Consider the following 26,186-nt stretch of genomic DNA (forward strand, 5'->3'; position numbering starts at 1 on the left):
TGAAATGCAGTTCTGGATATTTCTGTGAAGCGTGTGGATGCTTTGAAAAAAGATAGTACCAAAGGAAAGAAACACTTCTTCAAAAATGGAAATCTTGATGATTTGCCATTTTTTCTAGTGTTTATCTTATTGCCAATTGTGTGAGCTGCTTTGAACCCTTTCTAGCCTTTAACTTAATGTGTGCTAGGAAAAATATAATCTGTTTTGAAATTCTTGTTTATTCTTCAGAATTCTGAATTAGCATTCTTGGTGTTCACTTATACGCATTCTCTTCATCTTTGATATCACTTCCCTTTTAAAGCAGTAGAAATGGTATGGTATGAGAACTGAACTGTCCCACTGCCTGGGTAGGTTTTGACCATTTGGGAACAATCTCAAATAGCGTTCATCAATTGGAATAATTAAATGTGCAGGACCAGGATTAAGAACCCAGACTAATACTTCTTCCCCTTGAAGAGCTCTCTCCTGTGAGCTCTTCAAGCTTCTACTTCAAGAAACGAAGATTAAGGTGGAGAAGTAGTGAGAGATATTAAAGATCTGCTATGATATTAACTAGACCACCATAGCTGAAAATGAGCTGTTTGTTAACATCTCAAGGTGGCCGGAGAAGCTGTGGCAGCTACCTAAGCTATTTCCAATGGAGAGGTGAGATTTGACAAAGCAGGGATAGGAGGCCATTGCAAGGAGGAAGGGAAAGTGCTATTTGCTCTTACCCTAAGAAACCCAGCTCATCCAATGAACTGATTGCATCCATTTTTTGTTGTTGTTGTTGTTGTTGTTTGTCTATAATCCCAGTGGAAATGAACTTCTGAATGGTAGGAACTATATACCTTCATTTCTCCGTCAGCTTTGTCTTCTTAGCAATTGGCATACTGTGGCTAATCTTGTTTTCTCTGGGTGTTAAATATAAATAGCAGGTTTGGCTTGCAGGGTGAATTTTCTCAAGCAAAATGATGTAATCATTGTCTTAAAAGAGCATGAAAAAAATGAAGGCAGTAGTTTCTAGATTATATATAGTTGCTTAAGCTTAATGTTGAGATTATTTTTCAGGTTTAAAAATGGTAAAGATTTGGCCGGGCGCGGTGGCTCAAGCCTGTAATCCCAGCACTTTGGGAGGCCGAGGCGGGTGGATCATGAGGTCAAGAGATCGAGACCATCCTGGTCAACATGGTGAAACCCCGTCTCTACTAAAAATACTAAAAATTAGCTGGGCATGGTGGCGTGTGCCTGTAATCCCAGCTACTCAGGAGGCTGAGGCAGGAGAATTGCCTGAACCCAGGAGGCGGAGGTTGCGGTGAGCCGAGATCGTGCCATTGCACTCCAGCCTGGGCAACAAGAGCGAAACTCCGTCTCAAAAAAAAAAAAAAAAAATGGTAAAGATTTACCAAATGGAATGGTGGGGAGCACTGATACCATTTTATTCATACATACAAAGTAAATAATACACTGACTCTTAGACATGGACATAATCTTGTGGCTTTTTAGGCCAATCATTGCCTCCATCCCAAATAACCCCAAATGGCTGCAGTAACCAAAACAGCATCGTACTTGTACAAGAACACATAGACCAACGGAACAGAATAGAGAGCTCAGAAATAAGACCGCACACCTACAACCATCTGATCTTTAACAAACCTGACAAAAACAAGCAATGGGGAAAGGTTTCTCTATGATTCCATCAGTGGTGCTGGGAGAATGGGTTAGCCATATACAGAAAATCAGAACTGGACAACTTCCTTACACTATCTGCAAAAGTCAACTCAGGATGAATTAGAGACTTACATGTTAAGGCTCAAAACCATAAAAACCCTAGAATGAAACCTAGTACATACCATTCAGGACACAGGGATGGGCAAAGATTTCATGACAAAGATGCCAAAAGCAATTGCAACAAAAGCAAAAATTGATAAATGGGATCTAATTAAACTAAAGAGCTTCTGCACAGCAAAAGAAACTATCAACAGAGTAAACAAAACAACCTACAGGATGGAAGAAAATTTTTGTAATCTATTCATCTGACAAAGGTCTAATAACCAGAATCTGTTAGGAACTTAAACATATTCACAAGAAAAAAAACCAAACTACTCCATTAAAAAGTGGGCAAAGGACATGCACAGACATTTCTCAAAAGAAGACATACATGTGGCCAACAAATGTATGAAAAAAATCTCAGTATCTCTGATAATTAGAGAAATGCAAATCAATACCACAATGAGATACCAACTTACACCAGTCAGAATGGCTATAATGAAAAAGTCAAAAAACAGATGCTGGCAGCATTGAGGAGAAAAAAGAAATGCTTTTATGCTGTTGGTGGTTGCATAAATTAGTTCAGCCATTGTGGAAACAGTTGGTGATTCCTCAAAAGACCTAGAGGCAGAAATACTATTTGGCCCAGCAATCCCGTTACTAGGTATATACCCAAAAGGATAGAAATCATTCTATTATAAAGACACATGCATGTGTATGTTCATTACAGCACTATTCATAATAGCAAAGACATGGAATCAACCTAAATGCCCATCAATGATAGACTGGGTAAAGAAAATGTGGTACATATACACCATGGAATACTATGAAGCCATAAAAAGGAACAAGATTATGTCCTTTGCAGGGACATAGGTAGAACTGGAGGCCATTATCTTCAGTAAACTAATGCAGGAACAGAAAACCAAATACTGCATGTTCTTACTTATAAGTGGGAGCTAAATGATGAGAACACATGGAGCCATGAAGGGGAACAACACACATGGAGGCCTGTGGAGGACAGGATGTAGGAGGAGGGAAAGGGTCATGAAGAACAGCTAGTGAAGGATGGGCTTGATACTTCAGTGAGGGGATGATCCGTGCAACAAACCAGCCTATGTCACGAAGCTGCATATCCTGCACATGTACCCCTGAACTTAAAACAACAGTTGGAAATAAAAAATAAATAAACAAAATAAACCAAAATGATAGTCTTAGAAAAAGTCTTATTTTTAAATATTTCAATAAGTGAAGTTTTATAAAACTACTTGGGAAATTTTTGTTTTTATTCATCATTTTCCAAAGTAATTGAGGCTCCCCTTGGTAATTAATTTCATTTTTTTTTTAAATCCTGGAAACCTGTGAATTAATTTCATTTTTAATTAACAAAGTTTACTTTTTTTATTGCTTTTTTTTTTTTAAAAGGCTAAATTTGCTCACAGTTCTGCAGGCTTATAGGAAGTATGGTGCTGGCATCTGCTTGGCTTCTGGGAAGGCCTCAGGAATCTTGCAATCATGGCAGAAGATGAAGGAGAAGCAGGTGTCTCACATGGTGGGAACAGGAGCAAGAGAAAGTCAGGGGAGGTGCCACATACTAAAACCAAAACCAAAACCAAAAATGACATGTCTCCTGAGAGCTTACTCACTGTCATGCGGACAGAACCAAGCCATGAGGGATCCACCCCCATGACCAGAATGCCTCCTGTCAGGCCCCGCCTCCAACATTAGTGATTACAATTCAACGTAAGATTTGGTGAAGACATGTATTCAAACTATATCATTCCACCCCTGTGTCCCCAAATCTTGTGTCCTTCTCACATTGCAAAATAAAATCATGCCTTCCCAGTTGTTCCCTAAAGTCTTAACTTGTTCCAGTCTTAACTCAAAAATCCAAAGTCCAAAGTGTCATTGAAGACAAGGCAAGTCTCTTCCACCTATGAGACTGTAAAATGAAAAAGCAAATTATTTGCTTCTAGGACACAATGGCGATGCAGGCATTGGGTAAACATTTCCATCCACGAAGGGAGAAATTGGCCAAAAGAAAGGGGCTACAGGTCCCATGCAAGTTCAAAATGCAATCATTAAACCTTAAAGCTTCAAAATAATCTTGTTGGACCCCAAGTCCCAGATTCAGGGCTCACTGCTGCAAGGGGTGGACTCCTAAGGCCTTCAGCAGCTCTGCCACGGCAGCTTTGCAGGGTACAGCCCCTGTGGGGGCTCTCATAGATTGTCGAGTGTCTGGGCCTTTTCCGGGTGCAGGATACAAGCTGCTTGTGGATCTACCATTATGGATTCTGGAGGACAGGGGGCCCTTCTCACAGTTCCACTAGGCAGTGCTCCAGTAGAGACTCCATTTAGGGTCTCCAACCCCGTATTTCCCCTCTACATGCCCTTGGTGAGGTTCTCTGTGGGACCTCTGCCCCTGCAGCAGGCTTCTGCCCAAACACCCAGGTTTTCTCATACATTCTCTGAAATTGAGGTGGAAATTGCTGAGCCCAACCACTGTTACACTCTGTGCACCTACCTACAGGCATAATACCTTGTGGAAGCTGCCAAGGCTTATGATGGCTTATGCTCCCCAGAGACTGGCCCCAGTTGTGTGTTGAGCCCTGTGAGCTGAGGCTGGAGTGGGAATGGCTTGGAATGTGGTGGGCAGTGTCCCGAGGCTGTGCAGGGCTACAGGGCCCTGGGTATGGCTCACAAAACCATTCTGTCTTAGACCTCTGGCCTGTGATGGGACGGTCTGCCTCTGAGATCTCGGAAACCTGGGCCTTTCCCCATCATCTTTGGTATTAGCACTTGCCTCACTTTTAGTATGCAGATTTCTCTAGCAAGTGATTACTCCACAGCCTGTTTGAATTCCTCCCCCGAAAATTCCTTCTTTCACTGCCACATGGCAGGCTGCAAATTTTCCATACTTTTATGCTCTGCTTCCCTTTTCAATATAACTTCCAACTTTAAGCCATTTCTTTGCTCCTGCATCTGAGCATAGGCTGTTAGAAGCAGCCATGCCTATGACACTTCTTGAACACTTTATAATGAGGAGTTTCTTCCACCAGATACCCTAGGTCATCCCTCTCAAGTTCAAACATCCACAGATCCCTGGAGCATGAACAGAATGCAGCCAAGCTCTCTGCTAAGGCATAACACACGTGACCTTTGCTCCCAGTGAGTTCCTCATTTCCTTCAGAGACCTTGGTGGCCTGTCCTTCACTGTCCATATCACCATAAGCGTTTTGATCACAACCATTTAACCAGTCTCTATAATATTCCAAACTTTCTCTCTTCTTCTTATCTTCTTCTGAACCCCCCAAACTCTTCCAACCCCTGCCTGTTCCCCAGTTCCAACGATGCATCTGTATCATCAGGTGTCTTTGTAACAGTGCACTAAGTACCAATTTTCTGTACTAGTCTGTTCTTGTATTGCTATAAAGAAATGTTAGAAATAAGGCTCAGAGTTGTAAGGAAAAATGAGCACTTAGACAAAGGATTTCTCAGCAAAGCAAATTTACTCCTGCGCAGGAGGGAGCCTCCTGTATGGCTGGTTGCCACAAGAGCACACAGAACAAAGGAGAGTAGAAGTTTTTATTTCAGTTCGATTCCTGCCCCTGTGTCCTTTCCCCATTGGCTAGGGTCAGACCGCACAATTTAAACTAGACCCAATTGGCTAAACATTTAAACTTTCTTAGATAAGGTGGACATGTGATGGGAGAGAGGGGAGAGGAGGAAGGGGTCGTCTCCGGTGAACTAGAGATCTAGTCTTTCCTCAAATAAAGGAATTTGAGTTGGTGCTGATAAGGCCACAGGTGCTGTGGCATGCCTGGGCATGTAGTAAAGTCAGAAAGAAGAACAGGAGAAGAAAGAGAGAGGGTTGTGGCAACTGGAAATTAAAGAATAAAAGGTTGAGCAGGCTGTTTGAAGAGAAACCTTGCCATAGCTCACAAAGCACGTAAGATTTGGTAATTTATAAAGAAAAGAGGTTTAATTGGCTCATGGTTCTGCAGGCTTTACAGGCATGTGCTTGGCTTCTGAGGAGTCCTTAGGAAGTTACAATTACAGCAGAAATTGAAGTGGGAGCAGGCATCTCACATGGTTGAAGCAGGAGCAAGAGAGAAGGTTCTTTATTTGGGACCTGCATCATTCTTCATTTTCTCCCAAATACCTGTGCAGTGATGCTACATGCTCCAAACATATTATGGAATTTTATAAAAGAATAGAAAGCCTCAAATATTTTCCTTATAATCCAGACTGGATGTGTGCATTATACTAAGGATTTAACTTGTTGAGTAAAGTGGTAGTATCATTTCCCAGCTCTTCTATTTAATATTCTATATTGGAATGGGGCCTAAAAGGTAGAGGCATCTGTTTTTTGTTTGTTTGTTTTCCTATGCTAGAATCGCACGCTTCTTTGACTGTCAGTGGCTGAGATGGAACCAGGCCAACCACATATGGGGGGCAGATCTGGGACCTCCTGGTATGACCCATCAGTAGATCAGTAAACAGCAAGCACATGATTGAATAATTCCATAATACTGTCCTAATTAAGAATCCCAGGGCCACGTATAGTGGCTCATGCCTATAATCCCAGCACTTTGGGAGGCCAAGGTGGGTGGATCACTTGAGGTCAGGAGTTCAGGACCAGCCTAGCCATCATGGTGAAACCCCATCTCTACTAAAAAATACAAGAATTAGCCAGACATGGTGGCACACACCTGTCATCCCAGCTACTCTGGACGCTGAGGCACAGAATGGCTTGAACTTGGGAGGTGGAGGTTGCAGTGAGCTGAGATTGCACCACTATACTCCAGCCTGGCTAACAGAGCAAGACTCTGTCTCTAAAAAAAAAATCCAAGAAGAAAATCCTTCAATTCTGCAAATGCTGAATAGTTATAATAATTATTAGAGTATTTTTTGTTGGACTTTGTATCACAAGTACTTTACAGTTGTGGTATTCCAATTAGCTATTCATTGCAAGAAACATTTCAGAATGGTTATCATTAGTATTCTCATTTTGAAGATGAAGAAACCTGTAATGACTTGATTTATGACATTTGTGAATTCAAAGGTTCATTTCTACATTCCATTATTCACAGTATTAATTTAAGATATTTGGATAATTTGAAAAGAAAATAAAAAAGACAGTTCACACAAACGCTAATATATCTGGTAGTACTTACCTTCTGAAAAATGTTCATTCCTGGGGCTATGTGGTTTTAGACCCTTCATATTTAGGCATGTTCAGTGGGATCACAGAAAGTATAATTAGGAGAGTGGCCATATTCTTCTCTGTTCATTATTTCATTTAGGATTTGCTACTTATTAAACAGAGGTTAGAATACATAGAACATATATATCCAACTTTTAAAAATCTGAAAACCACAATGAACTGAGTCATTCCTGAATAATTGCGATTAAACAAATATGAGGAAAAAATTAAAGTTCTCAGTTTGACATTAAACATTCAAAATAAAGAAGTGGTAGAGATACAGATTTATATCAGTGTCTCAGAGCTTTTGTCTGGATATGTTTTTTCTTTGTTGAGACAGTCTCTCGCTCTGTCACCCAGGCTGGAGTGCATGAGTGGCATGACCTGAGCTCACTGCAGCCTCTGCCTCTCGGGCTCAACTGATACTCCAACTTCAGTCTCCCGAGTAGCTAGGACTACAGGCGTGAGCCACCACACTGGGCTAATTTTTGTAGAGATGGAGCTTTGGCATCTTGCCCAGGCTGGCCTCGAACTCCTGGGCTCCAGAGATTCACCTAATTCGGCCTCCAAAAGTGCTGGGATTACAGGTGTGAACTCTCAGACCTGGCTCCCAATATATTCTCTTACTCTGTTCTTCAATGTTTCTGGACATCGCTTCCTTTTATATTTATTCAATGGAAAACTAGAGCAAAGAAACAGAACTCAGACAGTCACCAGTATTTATGGAATGACTTAGGGTCAGAACTTGGTCTCAATGCTCAGGGGAACTGTGAAGAAACCAAGTTCCAGGTTCTTACAAACAATGAAATCTGCTCTCTAGTGGGGAGTAGGAATAGACTGAACAAACAGAAATCTTTTGACATTGCTCTGCAAAGTGGAACGAGATGATTCTGTATGGCAAGGACAGGAAAGGCCCAGGAAGAGAAGCAGCAGCAGATCGGAGAAGCAGACAAATGCCAAGTCAAAGATTGTGTTTGTCTGATGTGAATTCTCTTCTAATTCCAGAAATGAAATGGTAATTTTCATTTACAGAGTCTTGGCTCTTTAAATGAGTATTTATGAAAGGACACAGTCTACCACAGTGTGTAGAAACATGCTGCCAAGTCTCGTATCTCCAGGATAAAGGAAGGATCTCTAATTAAAGAAGCTTAATTGGTTCCAGTTTCTTACCACTCCAGATAAGTTTTATGCCCACCAGAAGGGAAGAAGATGGCTGGAATTGTTTCAACATTTGAAAGATTCTTGAGGAAAGGAGCCCTTTCTTGTCCAGTGAGAGGAGGGACAGCACATCCATTAGCCAATCAGTGGGTAGATGGGCAGTGGTATAGACTGGCCATGGTTCTCTTGAAGGCTGGTTTGTAGAGTTGGCCCTTGGCGGCATCTCTTCTAAGACCCTTAAATGTAACCCTGACCCTTATCTAAGTGACCAGTTAGTCAGTGGCTGGACTGTCCAGTTGAAAGCAACTTTCAATCCCTTTAAAATTTGTAGCTAAAAAATAGTTGCACACATATATCAAATAATGCATTTGGGCTTAAATTCAGACTTCTGTAAAATCATAAAGCTGCATTAGCTGCAACTACTTTAATTTCAACTACTTTAGAGAGCAGTCTGTTGATCAAAGAAAGGAAATAAATTTCCTTACAAAGCATCAGTTTCTAGAGACCTAACAGACAGTATGGTGAGCTGAGTAGGTTTTCTTCCTGGGACCAGAGAGTCCTTACTACACAACAATGTGTTAAGAATTAAGAGCAGTTAGAGAAAAAGAGAGAATTTTCAGTGCTATTAGAAGAAATTCGAAGTCATGTTCTGGAAAGGGTTCAGAGAGTAACACTTGATACAGGTAAATTTTGCTGCAATTTACAGGAATCTAATGGCAAAGGAATGTGATATGGGGATATGGAGGTATTAGGTTTTTAGGATAGAGGGGACACGGGCCACACTCTTTCCATTTTACAGATGGGAAAATGCTATGCTTTGAATGTGTCTCCCAAAGGTAATGTGTTAGGAACTTAATCTTCAGTGCAAGTGTGGAGAGGTGGAACTTACAGCAGGTGATCAGGTCCTGAGGGCTCTGTCCTCGTGAATGGCGTAATGCCACTGTCACTGGAGTGGGTTAGTTATAGAGGGAGTGAGCTCCTGATACAAAGGATGAGTTCACCTCCCTTCCTCTCACTCTCCCACCTTTTCCATGGGTGATGCAGCACAAAGTCCCCTGCAGATGTGTGCTCCTTGATCTTGGACTTCCCAGCCTCTGTTCTTTATAGATTACTCTGTCTCAGGTATTCTGTTATAGCAGCACAAAAATGAACTAAGACGGAAAACTAAAGCTCAGAGAGGTTAATTCTATTTCCTGGGGTTTTATGGCTAATGAGGATGGATCTAGGGCTTAAACCAAGGTGTTTCTGATTTCAAAACCCATTCTTTTATTCTGAAGATAATCAGGTAAATATAACAAATATAGGAGATGAAACAGTTGTAGAAATCTAACGATGGATTTAGAAATAGAGAAACAAATTTGCTTAAGAAAATTGAAAGTGATACCATACACAACACTGGGGAAGAATTTGCCTATGGACATTCACTACAATTGCTTAGATATTAACTTAGTTTACATTAAGAAGACAATGCGTAAAGAGTGTTTTTCTAATTTGAGTAATGCACAGACCCCTTTTTATTATTTCCATTCATTTTAATTGTTAAGAGATGCTTTTCTTTTTTGACTTTTTATAATTAGGCAAAAGATGGTCGTTTATGTGGTTCCAAATTATAAACCATTTGTTTATATAAAATTCAAAACTACATTAACTCAAAGTGTTCATCCCTGCCCCTTCCAAATTTTTTTTCTCATATATAACAAGTTTGTATTTGTTTTGATTTATTCTTTATTTCTTCTTGAAAAATCTAAGCAGAATTATATATTTACATTAATATTCCTCTTCACCTTTCTTTCAAAAAAACCTGCTATACCTTATTTTTTGTTTGTTTTGTTTTTGTTTTTGTTTTTTTGAGACAGAGTTTTGCTCTTGTGCCCAGGCTCTAGTGTAATTTCATGATCTCGGCTTACTGCAACATCCACCTCCCAGGTTTAAGCAATTCTGTCTCACCCTCCTGAGCAGATGGGATTACAGGCATGTGCCACCATGACCAGCTAATTTTTATATTTTTAGTAGAGATGGGTTTTCACCATGTTGGCCAGGCTGGTCTTGAACTCTCGACCTCAGATGATCTGCCCGCCTTGGCCTCCCAAACTTGGGATTACAGGCTTGAGCTGCTGTGCCTGGCCTGTTGTTGTTTTCAACTTGACAATACATCTTGGAGATCACTCCTTATTAGCGTGCAGAGATCTTGCTCATTCCTTTTTACAGTTGCATAGCTCTCCACTGTGCCCATACCATTGTTTATTCAGCCGTTTCCCGTTCATGGACATTTGAGTTCTTTCCGATCTTTCACTGTTATAAACAGTGCAGCAGTAAATGTCTTCGTGCACAATCACTTCATATTTTTCTTGTTTATCTTTGGGGTATATTCCAAAAAGTAGGTTGGGATAGATGCCAAAGGGCAAAGGTACAGGAAAATTCCCTCCATGTGGAACTGTACCATTTCGCATTTTCATCAGTATTGATTATTTCTTTCCTGCACTTGCCATAGAGAATGTTCTCAAGCTTCTGATTTTAGAACAGACCTCTCTTAAATGGCAACAACTATTGTGGACTCCCAGTGTTGACTTAAGTGATTTTTAACTATTATATTACTTTCATATGAGAAAACATAAAATTATATATAAGTTCTTTATGCTTGTAGTTTTTATGAAAGTATACAACTAAAGCAAATATACATATTAAATATAAATAAACTAGAAAGCCAATACAGTTGGTATTAACAACATTAATTTAATAAATGATGTTATTTTTCTAAATGAAATGGCCACTTAAGAATGTGAATATGGCCGGGCGTGGTGGCTCACGCCTGTAATCCCAGCACTTTGGGAGGCTGAGGTGGGCAGATCACAAGGTCGAGAGATCAAGACCATCCTGGTCAACATGGCGAAACCCTGTCTCTACTAAAAATAAAATAATTAGCCGAGTGTGGTGGCATGTGCCTGTAATCCCAGCTACTCGGGAGGCTGAGGCAGGAGAATTGCTTGAAACCGGAAAACCGAAGTTGCAGGGAGCCGAGATCGGACCACTGCACTCCAGCCTGGCGATAGAGCGAGACTCTGTCTCAAAAAAAAAAAAAAAAAAAAAAGAATGTGAATACGGTATTGATTCTTGTAACACTGTTTAACATTCTGGGCGCGTATGCACAGTATTATGTGCCTGGTGTGTTGGTTAAGAGCCTTTGAGTTACAGGGACAGAAAAACTCGCTCAGCAAGGAAAGAACAACAACATCGTTTTGTACGATTTTGGATCACAAACACATAATTGGGAAGGTGAAACCATAATTTAAGAAATGAATGTACTCAGAGGTTACAATTATTTCATTTGAATTCTCTACTTCTGCCCCTGGTTTTGTTCATGATAGCTTTATTCTCAGATGGACTTTCTCTCTCTCTTTATCCAACTAATAGCAAAGATGGCCCGTAGGTAGTTCCAAGCCAATATCATCTTTACAGATCAAGGTCATCCCAGAAATATAAGCGCCCCTGGTTCCCTCCCAAATCCAAAGCCCCTACCAAAAAGGACACTGATTGGCTTGGTTGGAGCATGTGTCCTCCTTTGAACCAATCACAGAATCTTCTCAGTAGCCAGCCTAGGTCATATGCCCAACTTAATGGGAAGAAAGATAGCTCTCTTTATTTTCAGCCCTACTAAAAATCCCAAAAGAAAGGCCTGCAAGACAGATAAGGCTGACAGATATCCATGCCATTGTGAAATGACTTAAATTTTCTACTGCTTTTCTCTACTGAAAATACTGGAAAAGCTTGATGTAGTACACCATTGTATAACTTGTCCTTCATGTGATGAAAATTCATCATCCACACATTAAGCATACTTCTTTTTTTTTAGTGGGACTATACCATTGGAAGTAGAATTACTTGAAAAAAACATAGTCACTGAAATGACATGATAGTTCTCAGTTCTAAAGTGTCATTCAGAATACACTTACGTGATTTTAATTTGAACTGTCATAACAATGAGAACCCAAGATTAAAATGTTCTTAAAGATCCAGAAACCACCCCCCTCCAATTTGTGCAGATGCCATTTGAGGATTAACTCTTTAAAACATGAATAAAAATGGAATACTTTCATTAATGTAGCTTTCTAATGATTTGAGTGTTTTTAATGTGCTGATAAATTTAATATCAAATTGATGTGTTATTGGTATTTAACCTACAATTTATAAAAGCAAATACATATAAAATAAAAACAAACATAAACATACAACTGTATAGCAAGTGCAACACTTATACCCTCAAGAGTTTTCTCTATATATCTCTATATACATCCTCAAATATATATACATACATATATATATACACATACATATATATATACATATATATATATATATATATATATATATATATATAACCATCTCTTTTTAAAGTTTGTTGTAGCCACTTGTCTTAGTTTATTCATTCTGCTGTAATAAAGTACCATAAAGTGGGTGGCTTATAAACAAAGAAATTTATTTCTCAGTTTTGGACGCTTAGAAGTCCAAGATCAATAGTCAGTCACGTGGTGCACACCTGTAATTTCAGCCACTCAGGAGGCTGAGGTGGGCGGGTCGCTTGAACCCAGGAAGCAGTGGTTGCAGTGAGCTGAGATTGTGCCACTGCCCTCAGACCTGGGTGAGAGAGCAAGATCAAGTTGCCAGGAGATTCAGTATCAGGTCAGGGCCTATTTCCTGGTTCATGGTTGGTGCTTTCTTTCTGTGTCCTGACATAGTGGAAGAGTCAAACAAGTTTCCTCTAGCTTATTTTATAATGGCACTAATCCCATTTGTGAGGGCTTTGCCCTCATGACCTAATCACCTTAATAAAAGGCCCTACCACCTCATACCTTCACACTGGAGATTAGAGTTCAACATAGGAATTTTGGGGGAACACAAACATTCAAACCATAGTACCGCTTCAGGATGCGATGGACAGAGATGAAAAAGAAGTTACTGATTTTGCTCAGGTCCCAAAGTCGTGGAACTGGACTCACTTTGTTAATTCAGGAAGTGCTTCTCATGTACCTGACCTTAGTCCACCTCCGCTGGCCAACCTTCCCTCACAGACAAAAAGGGCAGGTGGAATATCATCTCCACAAATCATTGGCAGCTTTACTGCTCTACAAAGACATCGTCTTTAGAGCTGGAGGAATGAGAAAATGGATTAATATGGAGGTTAGTTTAAGATAGAAAACCTTTATTTTCTTAAGAATTTTGACATTTAAGAAAAGACAGCTTCCCCCCGTAAGAACAGATCTGGTGAAATGGTAAAAGATGGAAAACCAGCTATGTAGGAGGTATAAAGACATGAGTCACTTTGTTTTGAAACATCAAGTCTCTACCTAATGTTAGAAGGAGTTTTTTAGAGAAATGGAGGCATAGCTACAAATGAACTAGAAAGAAACTCTATGCATTTGCTTTTTAAAGAAACTGTGACATTGAGGACAGCTTTTACATTTAGGGAAAAAAATTACGTGGGAAAAATTGTCACCAGCAGCACACGAGCTACAGTGAAATGACTGAAAAACACTGAAGTGACAGAGCTCAAGGATATGATGATATCAACATACCCTTGTAGATGAAAAGTGAAATACCAAATCTTGGGGTAAAATCAACTTTGTGAAAGACTTACTTCCACGTAAATGTTTGCACCTTCTCAATGGGCTCGAATTTTGTGGGTGAGTGTTATTAATGGTAATGGGACTTAGGTACATAAATCCTTCTGTGTGTCACTGGGAGATGGGAACTCTTAGTATGCAAAGTCTCTGCTGAAATCAAAGGCAATTTGCATAAGGTCCACATCGGTTGCTTAATGCATAGTGTAGCTGGCATCCAGTGCATGCTGAAGTGTACCGTGAAAACCTCAAACACAAAGTGGCTCTGTGCATTAATGCTGCTTAGGAAAGTGCTGGCTATTAAATACTTCCCCAGTATGAAATATCTTGATATTTATTCTTAAGTAAGATTTTAAAAAATACTTATCATCACACTGCAGTTGATATGCAAATTTGAAAGCAACATTTCAGAAGGAAGCAAAATAATGCCACCAAACTGTTTATAAATGCTTCCATTTAGAAATGGTTTGCATCGTCTATGAGTTAACTCCAGTTCTCTCATACCAGCTAAATAATTATTTCATCAAATGAAATTGAATCTTAGTTTCTCAGTTTTCAGAGAGAAGAAAATTCAAAAGAAGAATCAGAAATTAAATTGAAGTTTAGGCAATGCGTTTTGAGGCGAAAATAATAGTAATATGTGGCTGGTATTTTCAAAGCTTGGCTTTTATTTTATATTTTAAATTTATTTTTACTTTAAAGCTGCAACAGTGTTTTCCAGCAGGTGTCACTGTAGGCAAATATAAAATGACAAATACATGGTTCCCACAGCTTGTGGCCAATGGTTCCTTGAGAAAAAGATTTATATTCAGACTTCTCAATTATGATTTTGTTTCTGGTGTTGTCACTGTTGTTAATATTAGTCTCCTAGCATAATTTTCTGTTCCTATTGATGCATTCACAATACGGTAACACTACTCAGTTGGATGAACAGAAGCAGTAATGTGCACTGTGATGTTCCATCCAGTTTGGGGGTAGAACTTTTGTCATTTATAGAAAAGAATCCAGGAATCTTGAAAAGTCTATCTAGATAATTAAGACATATTTTAATTCTGAAGTCTCTGGTGGATTTCTTTTAATAGTCTTAATTAGAAATTTCTCATTTTTATGGTTTCTATATAAACTTTGTTTAAAAAAAACTCTAAAGTTTTATCAGGAAGGAAAAACTTTAAAAGTATTCAGCAATTACACTTATCATTAGTCTGGGATGGGTATGTGAAAGGGAAGGAAGAACAGTAATAACATTACTGGCTACCCTGAAATTATACTTCAATAGTTGGGTTAGAATTGAATTCACGTTATTCAGCCTGCAAAGAACGTTTCATTAGTTCCCAGAGAAACCATTTCTGAACATATTATCTCAAGGAAATCCAGAGAATCCATTATTTCTCTCACCTCCTTCTTTTTAGTATATATAGCACAGAGATAGGGAAGAAGAATGATAAGGTACTAGCAGGAGAATTTTCCAGGAATTATTTTGCTGATTTCAAAGTTTTCCTGTTTTCTGGTAGCCATAAGCATCTTGGCATAGTGTTCAGAACGCCTAAGGAACTGTTCTGTCTACATATATAGACTTGACTTGGCTGCTGACAATTTGAGATGTGCAGATAGATTTTTAAAAAAATGTATACAAGAGAAAGTGGTTTAAAATACCCTTCTCATTTCATGCCCAATACAAAAGGTCCATATAATTGAGAAAAAAAAAAGTTTTGTCCCCTTAATTCTTAGGAGAAGAAAGTTTTATTTATGCATCCAAGCAGGTAAGCAAAAATACTAATTTCTCCATTTTATAATCAACTCACAAACTCTCAGGGAAATTGCTGGTTCCTGTGACTACAGTTCTGAATCCCAAAATAGGATCCACATCTCCTGACTCACTTCTTTCCCCAGAACACGTCGCCTAAAATAGGGTTGTTTTTTAGAATCCGAAAACATGTTTTCCTTTTAATAATGTCAGCGTTTACCAAGCCCCAGCTCTATATCTGGATTATGCTAAGTACTTTGTGCATGTTTCTCTCAGTTCATTTTCTCCTTGCTCCCCTTTCCTGTGATGTAGGTACTATCATTCCTTTTATATTGACACAGGAACAGATTCAAAGAGAATAACTTGGATGGGATGCTGCAGCCGGGAAGCACAGAGAAGGGGCCAGATTTGCGTCTTTCCAAATCCAAAAGCCTTTTTTCTTAACCTGTATACTCCCACAGCAAAAATGATACATTATTTAGGAAAACAGCTATCCTTTGGAGGTTATACAAAAGAAACCAAGGCACTTTTCCTGTGTTATGTGTGGTTTAGGTTAGAACCAGCCTCATCTTGTTCAAGGTGTTTCAGCTATAGCCTTGTACAGTACCGGCTGTGTTCAGAATAATGCCTGCAATTCCTAATGATGTTTCCCTGATTTCACTTATTAAGCAAAACCATATATCTACACATTTAAGGTAAGATTCTTAACAAAATCAAAGACTCTTCTGGGAAAAGAGAATAACCAGAAACTTTGAGCATTGTAAACCTCACAGCCTGTTGCATTTTAAGAAGGTGTAGTCAATATAGTGAAAGAACCTCAAAGGACTACTACTCATAGTTCAGTTTGCAACATGTTAGAACATTTCCATTTGAGGCTTTCTGGAAAGGCATTTGGACTGTAATGCAATGAAGTGAAGAGTTTACTGTGGATTTAACGTCAGAGAGTTTTGGGTTAAAATCTTTACTCTGTCACTTTCCTGAACCTCAGTTTTCTCATCTACAAAATGGTGACTAATGGAAAAATAACAGCAGCAGTGTATCAGTGGTGTTTGTTAGGTAGTAAGCAAATTCTGAGCGCCACAGGCATGGCTCATTTTATGTTCACAGAGCTCTCTACGTATTGGAAATCCAGTTTTTTGCTTGTTTCATTTTGTTTTTGAAAGGAGGACAGGGACTCTGACAAATTCATCTTTAACATTATAAAGGAAACTAAGAATCTGTCTTAAAACTAGGAGTCTGTGTTAAGGAATTACTGGATATTTGCATTTTACTTTCTCATTTTCCTATCAGTTCATTCATTCTCACTTAATTGGCATGCTTGTCTCACCTATCACGACCAGTTTACTACCTTTTCAGGAACATGTCTTCCCATGTTATTTCCTTTGAAAGCCTCATGGCCTCTCTTCTCCTGGGTCTCAGGCACTGGAGGGTGGGGCTTGCTGCCGGTAGGTGCTCCCTGGACCCAGTACTCCCACATCAGGGTTGGGAGTTAATGCTTCTGGTAGGAATAAAGTTATGTTCAAGCATGCATGTACGCATGTACGCGCACACACACCCACAAAGCTAACAAGTTAAATCATATGTATGAGTTATGACTTATTGTGTCAAAGGTGACATGTGCTCCTTGAAGAATACTGGGAAAATATAGAAAGTATTTAGAGAGAAATCATGTCAGTAACAGAAATAGTAAGTAACAATGTATTCTTGCTTTCTAAATATCCTTAACTTAATCCATGTTATTTTGTATCTTTTTAAAATATGCTTTTTCTTTATACTAAAAAACTACCGTAGATTGACATCAAAAGAAAAAAGACATTTGAAGTCTCCTGTGATTCACAACAGTAGAACATGGCACTCTTACTTGACAAAGGGGAAGCCACCGCAGAAAGTGATTTCAGTCCAAAATGATGTTTCTAGCAATATTTGAATACAACAGTTATCCATCTGTCTCTCCTAGAGCATCCTAGATAAATCAGGAGGCTCTTGCAGCCACTGAAGAGTTATTAAGGGGTAAGCTGACATGGAGGCCATTTGGACCAGAGGAGGTTGTATGCTGGGCAGGGTGGGGGATTCCTACCATCTGGGTCTTGCAGGGTGGTGGTCAGGAGCTGGGATAGTATAGCTACAGCCTGTGTGCTGGAGAACAAAAAGCATGAAACAATAACTCTGTAAGAGTAGTTACCCTTTGAAACATAAGTAGATACAATGAGCTCAAGCTCAATAGAAGAGTTAAGGTAACAAACATGCTTGCTCTCTGGTATTAGGAGGTTTTTAAAGGCTACAGATGTTAAAGCTTTTCTGAAGCCTTGAAACACTTGGGTAAACACAACAAAAAGATGTTGACCTGCACCTGTGGTTATTTGATGCTGAAACCCAAGGTGTGAAGTGTTTAAGGCTTTAACTTCAAAATAAAATGGAAAAATGAAATTAAAGTGGATTAATAATGGCTGAAATTTAATGGTAATACTGAATTTAAATTTCTTTCAGCTTTGCCCTAAGTTACATATGTCTCTTTCTTCTGCATTGTGTATCTCCAATTACTTTTCCACACAGCACACAAAATAATGTTGTAAAGAAGTAAGTCAAGTCCCGTCACTTGCCTGCTTCAGGTTTTTTCCTACATGGCTTCTGGGATGCTGCTGCTTTGACCCTCCTGTCATCATCCTCAGCTCCAGCGACCTTTCTGAACCTCCCTGGGCTGCTCCAGTCTCAGTTCTGCTTCTCCAGCCCCTTCCTCTGGTTAATGCCAGTTCTCAGCTTGGTGTCACTGCATCTTGGGAAAAAATAGACACAAGCCCCCAAAAGGATAGATGCACAGTTTTCACTTAAAAAGAGAACAAGTTTTCCCAGATCGCCAGGCAGTGATCTGTGTAGCCAGGCAAATATTTATGGTAATTTACAAACATATGTATACGTTTACACACACACACACACCACACACACACACACACACACACACACACACACGGGGCGGGGCGAGGAATAGCATTTCCAGGATCACAAAGACCTTTGCTCTTTAGAATGACTTGAAACAGAAACTAGATGAGCATATTTATGAAGCTGAAAGTAGTATTTGTGAGTTGTAGGTAGCCAGCCGAGGTTAGATCAGCAACATGTTTACATGGTGTTAAAATGAGTAGAGGGGATGCCGGTAAGGAAGAAAACGCAGTACGGAGTTTGTAGAGATACTTGCTGCAAGATTTTAATGTGAATCTCGGTAAACAGGACTCCTCTGAGGAAAATGCCTGAGACGATGTCCCATGTATCCGTTTATTTCCTTCAGCCATTTATCTTCCTTCATACAGAGAACAAAACAAAACAAAACAAACCCACAAGAAACTTAAAGCAGCTTTTGACTTCCCCAGAACTGGCTTTAAGCATAAATTATTTTCCTAAAGAAGAAATTAGGAAAGATTGGTATTGGAAACATACGGGTAACCATTTGGAGAGCCCTGTGCTGAAGCAGACCCATCCATCATTCATCCTTCCATCCATCATTGGCCCAAAATGTATTAAATACCAGTTAAATTCCAGGTGCTATGCTAAGGGCTGGGCATTCCAGGACAAATATTCTTTCCCACTGTTGGGGATGAGCTTAAGCTATGCAACAGTCTCATGTTATAAAATAATGATTGGACTGAGAAGGAAGACAAGAAAGAACCCCTTCCCTCTTCCTTGAGTGCTCATTTCCTCACCCTGTCTGTGAAAACAAAAAGTAAGTCTTAATGTGAGAGATTTCCACTGGCTCTAAGCACAACACCCAAAGTAAAGTTAGGGTTCAGTCGCAGTTTATTAAATGAGTGAATGAGTCAACATACAAGTTACTGTGTCCCAAAGGCTTCAGGAATACAAATCTGAGAATATAATGGTGACATTTTCTCCTGTAAAGTCAAAGTGTAATCAATTAAATCACCTTTTCAGAAGGGAGCAGAGGGCAGATGTCAAATTGAGAGCTTCCATGATTAACTGTCTTCCCCACTCAGACCATCTAATCCTTTTCTGCTAAAGGGCACCCAGGGCCACCCCTGTTGGGTGTTCTCCTCAACCTGTCCCATCCCCTGCCACTTGTCACATTTCATCTCAGCCCTCAATCCTCAGCCAGTTTTGTCTGGGTTCTGAACTTTCAAACACCATCCCCGCTCCTGGGCCTTCCCCGTCACACTCCTCTTTCCACATGCATTTACTGGCTAAGAAACACACACTGCAGCAGACTTGAAATTGAGGCCTCCTCAGAATGAGGAATGATGACATGATGTGGGTGAGTCAGGGGACTCCTTTACCTCACAGTATAGGTGAACCCCTTGCTATGCACTTTCCCCCACCCACTCCTTCCCAGAGACCTGTGTCTATAGGAAACAGTCTATAAAACTAAGCATGGCTGAGGTGCAGCTGGAGGATAATAACTTAACCTTTTCTAGGGAAATTAGCCTTTAAAAGTGGGCTCATGGAGAAATAATGCCTCAACGCACTCTTGTGTTAGAATTTGGGGTTTGGTAGCAGGCTGCTGGGGAAGATCTGTTTGAGCTGTGGTTTTCCCTGATGATGATCTTCGATCAAGAACAGGCAAAAGAGAATGCATACCTCAGAGCATGCAGAACACTGACTCCATTTATGCATTTATTCATCACTCTTGCATAGAGGCTCTATTATGTACCATTCTTGTATTAGGCTCACAACAGGGAGGAAAAACAGTTCTACGTCAAAGAGCTCAGAGTCTAGTTGGTCTGTAGACGCACAAGTGGATCAGTATGATGTAGCATTTTAAATGGAATGGTAGAGATGCACATAGAGTATTAGAAGGAAACCTCACCTATGGACAGGGGACATCGGGTTAGGTAGGAGATGGATAAAATGGCAGGTAGGGTCCTGAAACTACCCATGTGTAACCGATGATAGGATCAGAGAGCTTAAGACCCGTCAGATAACTGGGAAAGGCTAGAGTCAGGAAAACACAGTCCATAGCAGGCCATTCAACAGAGATAATTTAATACAGAGAAATTGTTCCAAAGGTACCGGAAGAGTCTAAAGACCAAACAAGGAACAGGAAGGAAACCCAGAAATCAGCAATAGTAGGAAGCTAGTAGGAAGCGGCTCATACCCCTGAAGCTGGAGGGACAAAGGGTAGAGCTAGTGTTTGGAAGCCCAGGAGACAGGACCGCCTGGTAGGAGCAGAACCACAGAGGACACATGGTTACTGCCCAGGATACACCGGAGCAGAGAGACAGCCTGTTCCCTGGCCTGTTTTCTGTCTGCTCGTGAATCACTTTCACTGCCTCCCACTGGCCAAGATGACCAGAGGCCATTTAGCAGGACTGAGATCCCAAGAGCAAGGGGTATGTGGGGATGGATCTGGGGCAAAGAGACATCTTCGTTGTCTGTGTCACCTGTGACAGCCATCATTTCCTCAAAGCTGTCCTGTTTGTTTTGAGTAGAATCAAGTCTGGAACTTGGGTAAGGTGAAAAGTTGTGATTCAAGTAGAATTTACAGGGGCACTGTTAGGTTCCAGGCCACATGCTGGGCTTCTCAAAATATTATCTCATTTAATTCTTCAAATATCTGTATACAGCGGCTTTCTGACTCTTGGTCCAGTTTGTTCTCAAAGCCAAATGATCTGACATTCAAAGAGAGAGAGAAATAAACAAGAGAAAAATACGTTGATTTTTTTTTTTTAATAGAAAAATCTTTAGGTGATGGCTAAGAAATCTGGTGGTATGGTTCAGTATCTATTCCAACTTCATTCTGCATTAGCCTTCTAATAGGATAGGCCTAAGGATGCTAAGTAGATTCCAACGTGTGGCTGAGAATCCCTGGGGCCTGCACATGCTGTCTTCACAGTGGTATTCTGCTACTTTTCATATGTATGCCATTTGCTAATGGGAAAAAATACACATTTATTTAAAATCATGAGGAAATTCAGAGTAGCTTTTTGTAATTTTGCACATTTTCAATTAATGGATAAAATCTATATGATCGCTGTCATGTGGTGATCTGATGAATTTTGAGAGTTGAAAAAGGACCCTTCATACTTGGAACAGTATAAAAATCATACTGTGAAACTATTACCATGAGAAAGTGGGATATTACAGGAAGAGCTAGACCAATTAATGACAACTAGCATTTGTTAAGTGTTCTGGTGCTATGCGTGTGTTAAATCATTAATTCTCACATCAACCCTGCAGATGAGCCATATTATTATTGAGTCCTATTTTACAGATGAGGAAACAGAGGCACAGAATTAAGTGTGGCCTAAGGTCTTTGAACTTGTGGTAAGTGGTAGAACCAGGATTTGAACCTAGTCACTTTGCTTCTAAGCTTCACATTTTTAACCACTGCTTATTCTCCTTCCAATTTTTCTAAGTCTCCTGTCCTATGTGTTAAATCACATCAAGCTAAAAAAGAAAATTGACAGAAGGGTATAAGGAAGATGATTACAGACCCATAAAATCCATTGGCATTCAACTATTCATATGAATTTACAGGAATTTTACCATATTTTAAAATACCATTTTAATTTTGGTATCTTTAGATGATAAATAAAATGTACATATATATTTCCTCTCACTTTCAAACTCAATAATTACGTAATTTTCTTCACCTTAGTAGAGCAAACTGTTAATAAATTGAGTGGTTAGTGCTTAAAGACTGTTAAAAACCACTTCAAATAACATGCCAATCTCATCTTCACAGTAACACCAGGTTGTTAATTAGCTGAGCTACCCAAATACAGAGATGATAGTTAAAATGGTTTTGAGTGGGAGGCGACAGTGATGCCCTGCCTGTTTCACAACATGCTCTATGCTGTGCACTTCAACACCCATTCTTTAAAATAAACATTTCCTACACTATTTCTCACTGTTTTCTTATGAGTGAGATCCCACTGAAAAATAAAGTTCTTGCTAATTAAATACATCCGTAAACAATGGATCTTCTATCAGCAGGAAATATGTAAGAATGAAGCGTTCAAGGAAGGGAATTTTTCTCCACTTGAGTACACAAGAGGAAAATGTCATTCCCGTTGAACCTTTTGGAAATGCCAGTTTTAGAAAACTTTAAAATGGTTGAATGCTTAAAAATAGTTTTTATTTGGAAAAAAAAAAACAACCACTTTCGTGTTGCAGTAGCAGCAACCCTTGTATAGAGATCTCTAGTCTTAATGTCACTGCTTTTTTCTAGAGAAACATCATTTTGCTGGGGTACGGCAGGGAGTGGGGGCAGAGACTCATGGTCTTTATTGTTTCTTCATTTCCAGTGGCAGTGCCTTTCATCAGGGCTATGCCTTCAACAGCTATATCATGTTGATTTCATTCTATAGCCAAACAGCATTTGTTTGACAAACACTTCTTGAGTGTTTTCAGTGGTCCAGGCCTTGGGCAAATCTGGGTATATTTTTATTACTAGGAAGTGGGTCCTGGCCTGAAGGAGCTACCAGTCAAGGAGAGAAGTCTGATATGTAAATGGAAAATTACAACCAATGTGTTAATCATTTGTAAGAGACATCCTACATAGAGAGCTGTGGGAAAGAGGCAAAGACCATGATCTACACCTTCGCTGGGGAAGGAATGGGAGATTGCAGGGTGCAGTTGGCCAGGAGAAGTTTTGCAAAGGTTGAGCCTCTGGAATGATAGGGAGAGTCTGTCAGAGGCATGGGGAAGAGCACGTCAGTGGAAAGGAAAGGCATAAAGTCCAATGGGGGTTCTGAAGAATTGGGCAGGCTTGAATTTGAGTTATAGACCAGTGACTCCTGTACCATGCAATCTGAGCAAACTCCTTATCCTCACGGAATACAACGGGGAAAGTCATCCACATTGTGCAGCATTGTAGGGAGAATTAAAAATTATGCATCTCATCACAACCAGTTACAGATTTCTTTGTTCCTTCTCCACTCCCACTGCTTCACTTGACTAGCCTAAAAAAAAAAAAAAAAAAAAAAAATCATGCATCTCATTTGTCTGGCCCTGTGCTATAAGCACGGACCTTCTCAAGGGGCTCCTCCTCTTCATCCGGGTCATTCCTGTAACAGCTTCAGTGTTGCCACCTGGCCACTATTTTTAAAGCTGCCTTTCACCACAGCGCATTCTTTGTTTGGTTACATAATCATGGCCAGTTTCCTCCCCTAAAATGCAAGTTCCATGAGGGCAGGATTTGTCTTGTTAACAGCGGTATCTTCAGCACCTGAGCAGTGCCTGGCACATAGTAGGTGCTTAATAAATATTATTATTGTTACTAATGTTATAACGGTGTGAAAAGACAAGGTGATTCATAGAAATTATGTGGCTGTACTTTGGATTCATTGGAGGAGATGAAGCTGCAGAGGCACAGTCAAGACTGTAAGGAGCTGAAGGCCTGAATTCCATCTGGCAGGAGTTTCAGTGGGTTTTGAATAAGAAGCAAAATCCATCTAGGCATTATGAGCAGAAAGTTAGCAGATTCTTGGTACTGTTATGTAAGGGATGCTAAAGGCTCACCTATTCTGACTTTGAGGAAATTCTCTTTCTAATTTGTCTCCTGTATTGCTTTATCTCAGGGCATTGAAGTCTGTATTTGGGAGTCACACAAACATTCTATTCCAGCCAAACATTACTGACTCTCTTCATTAAGAAAGAAGAAAATTATCTAGGTTAGCAGATCCTTTTAAAGTTAATTGTTTCATGTAGGATCAAAGAGTACTGGAGCTGGACTCACCTTAATTTTATGGAGAAGGGATGGAGGTCCTTACAGATGGTTATGGAACCCCTGACTCTCCAGTCTTTGTTTCTTCCACTGTGCTCCACTGTCTTTCCTTCATGGAAATGTTCTGTTTGCCCATCTGTCTCACTGTGGACCTTCCAATAGGGCTGTCATTCAAAAACCTATTGCTCTGGATCAGGCGTCCCCACACTTTTTACACAGGGGGCCAGTTCACTGTCCCTCAGACCGTTGGAGGGCCGTCACATACTGTGCTCCTCTCACTGACCACCAATGAAAGAGGTGCCCCTTCCTGAAGTGCGGCGGGGGGCTGGATAAATGGCCTCAGGGGGCTGCATGCGGCCCGCGGGCCGTAGTTTGGGGATGCCTACTTTAGATACAGTGATTTTTTTCAGGGATGGGCACTTGACCCAAGCAGTCATCCTGGAGTGGATCCATGGGTACCCGTAGAATTACCAACATGTTTCAGGTTAAATGCTATGAATTAAATGAATGAGTTTAACAGGCCGTACTTAATGTTTTGCCAAATGGAATTGCAACACAGCAATTCACTTGGTGGGAGTTTTCCAACTTTATGATAAAATACCTTCCTGAAAACCTGGGACATATAGAACAGAAAGCATGAGTTATTTACTTATTTGCTAGATGATGTTAAGTAGCAGAAAGGATGGTAAAGGCACTAATATAGTAAAATATGTGTGTTTGGCAATGCTAAATGAATGTGGTCAAGAAATAACACCCTGCCTTTTCAGGTTTATCTCAACAAGGTTTATAATCAATGTTTCCTATGGCTGCCAAAAAGTTTTACACTTATATTAAAAAGATAAAATATTACTTTGTCTAAGCAATTTTGCCTAAAATTGTGACTCAAAGTGCTTTGAGAACTTGAGTATTTTACCTTTATAAACATTTGGGGGAACTTCTTTATTAACATCTAGTTAAATCTCACACCATAACTGTATGTTTATTCTATGTAGAGAATATGAGCATTTCATAAGCATTTTCTGCCATGCTTTTCTTTTCCATTGGTTGCTATAGTACGTATTAGAATTCAGATGGTTCACTTTTTCTTCTTGAGCCGAATGGTCCATTTTTCCATGGTGAAGTGAGTTTTTTACACATGACTCCAGTGCCTTGCCAAAGGTTCTGTGGCAGGTGCTGCATCTATAAAGACAATTAAGATGCCATGTTTGCCTTCATGTGGTTCACAGTATAGTGACCAAAGTAGTTCACAGTCCATTAACCAAGTTGTTAGTGCAGAGATCCTGTATCTGTGGAGACAGGCACCACATATCTACCCAAGGAATACTTATTCACCATATGAATTCAAATAAATACAGAGTCTACTAATAACTAGGAGAGTATTGGGAAATTTGGTGCACCCCTCACCTTTTCTGTCTTCTGAGGTGCTCATCAGTGGAGTATGTACATGAAGATCCATAGTCACACCAGAAATGAACTTCATTGTTAGAGGCAGAGGCCCTATAACTTTCCAAACACAATGTTTCAAGTAAATTTTGTCCTAAAAGCTGAGTTAGGTTTGAGACTGAACTTGGGTTTCCTTCCCATCAAATGGGAAGAGCCAGGCTCACAAAAATCCTGATTGACTTGTCAGTATCTGGTGAAGAGATAAAAGGCTGCCCTACACTGTTGTTTTTCATGTAGAGACCTAAGAAGCACAGTCAGCCAGGCGGGTGGCTCACGCCTGTCATCCCAACACTTTGGGAGGCTGAGGTAAGTGTGTCACAAGCTCAGGAGTTCAAGGCCAGCCTGATCAACATAGTGAAACCCCATCTCTACCAAAAATACAAAACTTAGCTGGGTGTGGTGGTGGTAACCTGTAATCCCAGCTACTCAGGAGGCTGAGGCAGGAGAATCACATAAACCTGGGAGGTGGAGGTTACAGTGAACTGAGATGGTGTCATTGCACTCCAGCCTGTGCAAGAGAGTGAGACTCTGTCTCAAAAAAAAAAAAAAAAAAAAAAAAAAAAAAAAAAAAAAGGCACAATCACGCTGTCCAGGCACAATCAC

At 40.0% G+C, this 26,186-nt stretch overlaps 1 protein-coding gene across 5 annotated transcripts in view; it reads left to right on the forward strand.

The window, feature by feature from the left end:
• LOC141585400 (uncharacterized) overlaps positions 1-26,186 on the forward strand; it is a 304,583-nt gene that overhangs the window by 193,040 nt on the left and 85,357 nt on the right. For 4 of the 5 annotated variants that reach the window (XR_012518840.1, XM_074404590.1, XM_074404591.1 and 1 more), the window contains one exon: positions 1-25,899. This exon is cut by the window's left edge and continues 18,666 nt beyond it. The exons of the other annotated variant lie outside the window; for it this stretch is intronic. The gene's annotated coding sequence lies outside the window, so the exon portion shown is untranslated. Of the gene's footprint in view, positions 25,900-26,186 lie in introns of those variants that run through there. 5 annotated transcript variants of the gene reach the window in all.

Source organism: Saimiri boliviensis, chromosome 8 (genome assembly GCF_048565385.1).
Source record: "Saimiri boliviensis isolate mSaiBol1 chromosome 8, mSaiBol1.pri, whole genome shotgun sequence".
Classification (NCBI taxonomy): Eukaryota; Metazoa; Chordata; class Mammalia; order Primates; family Cebidae; genus Saimiri; species Saimiri boliviensis.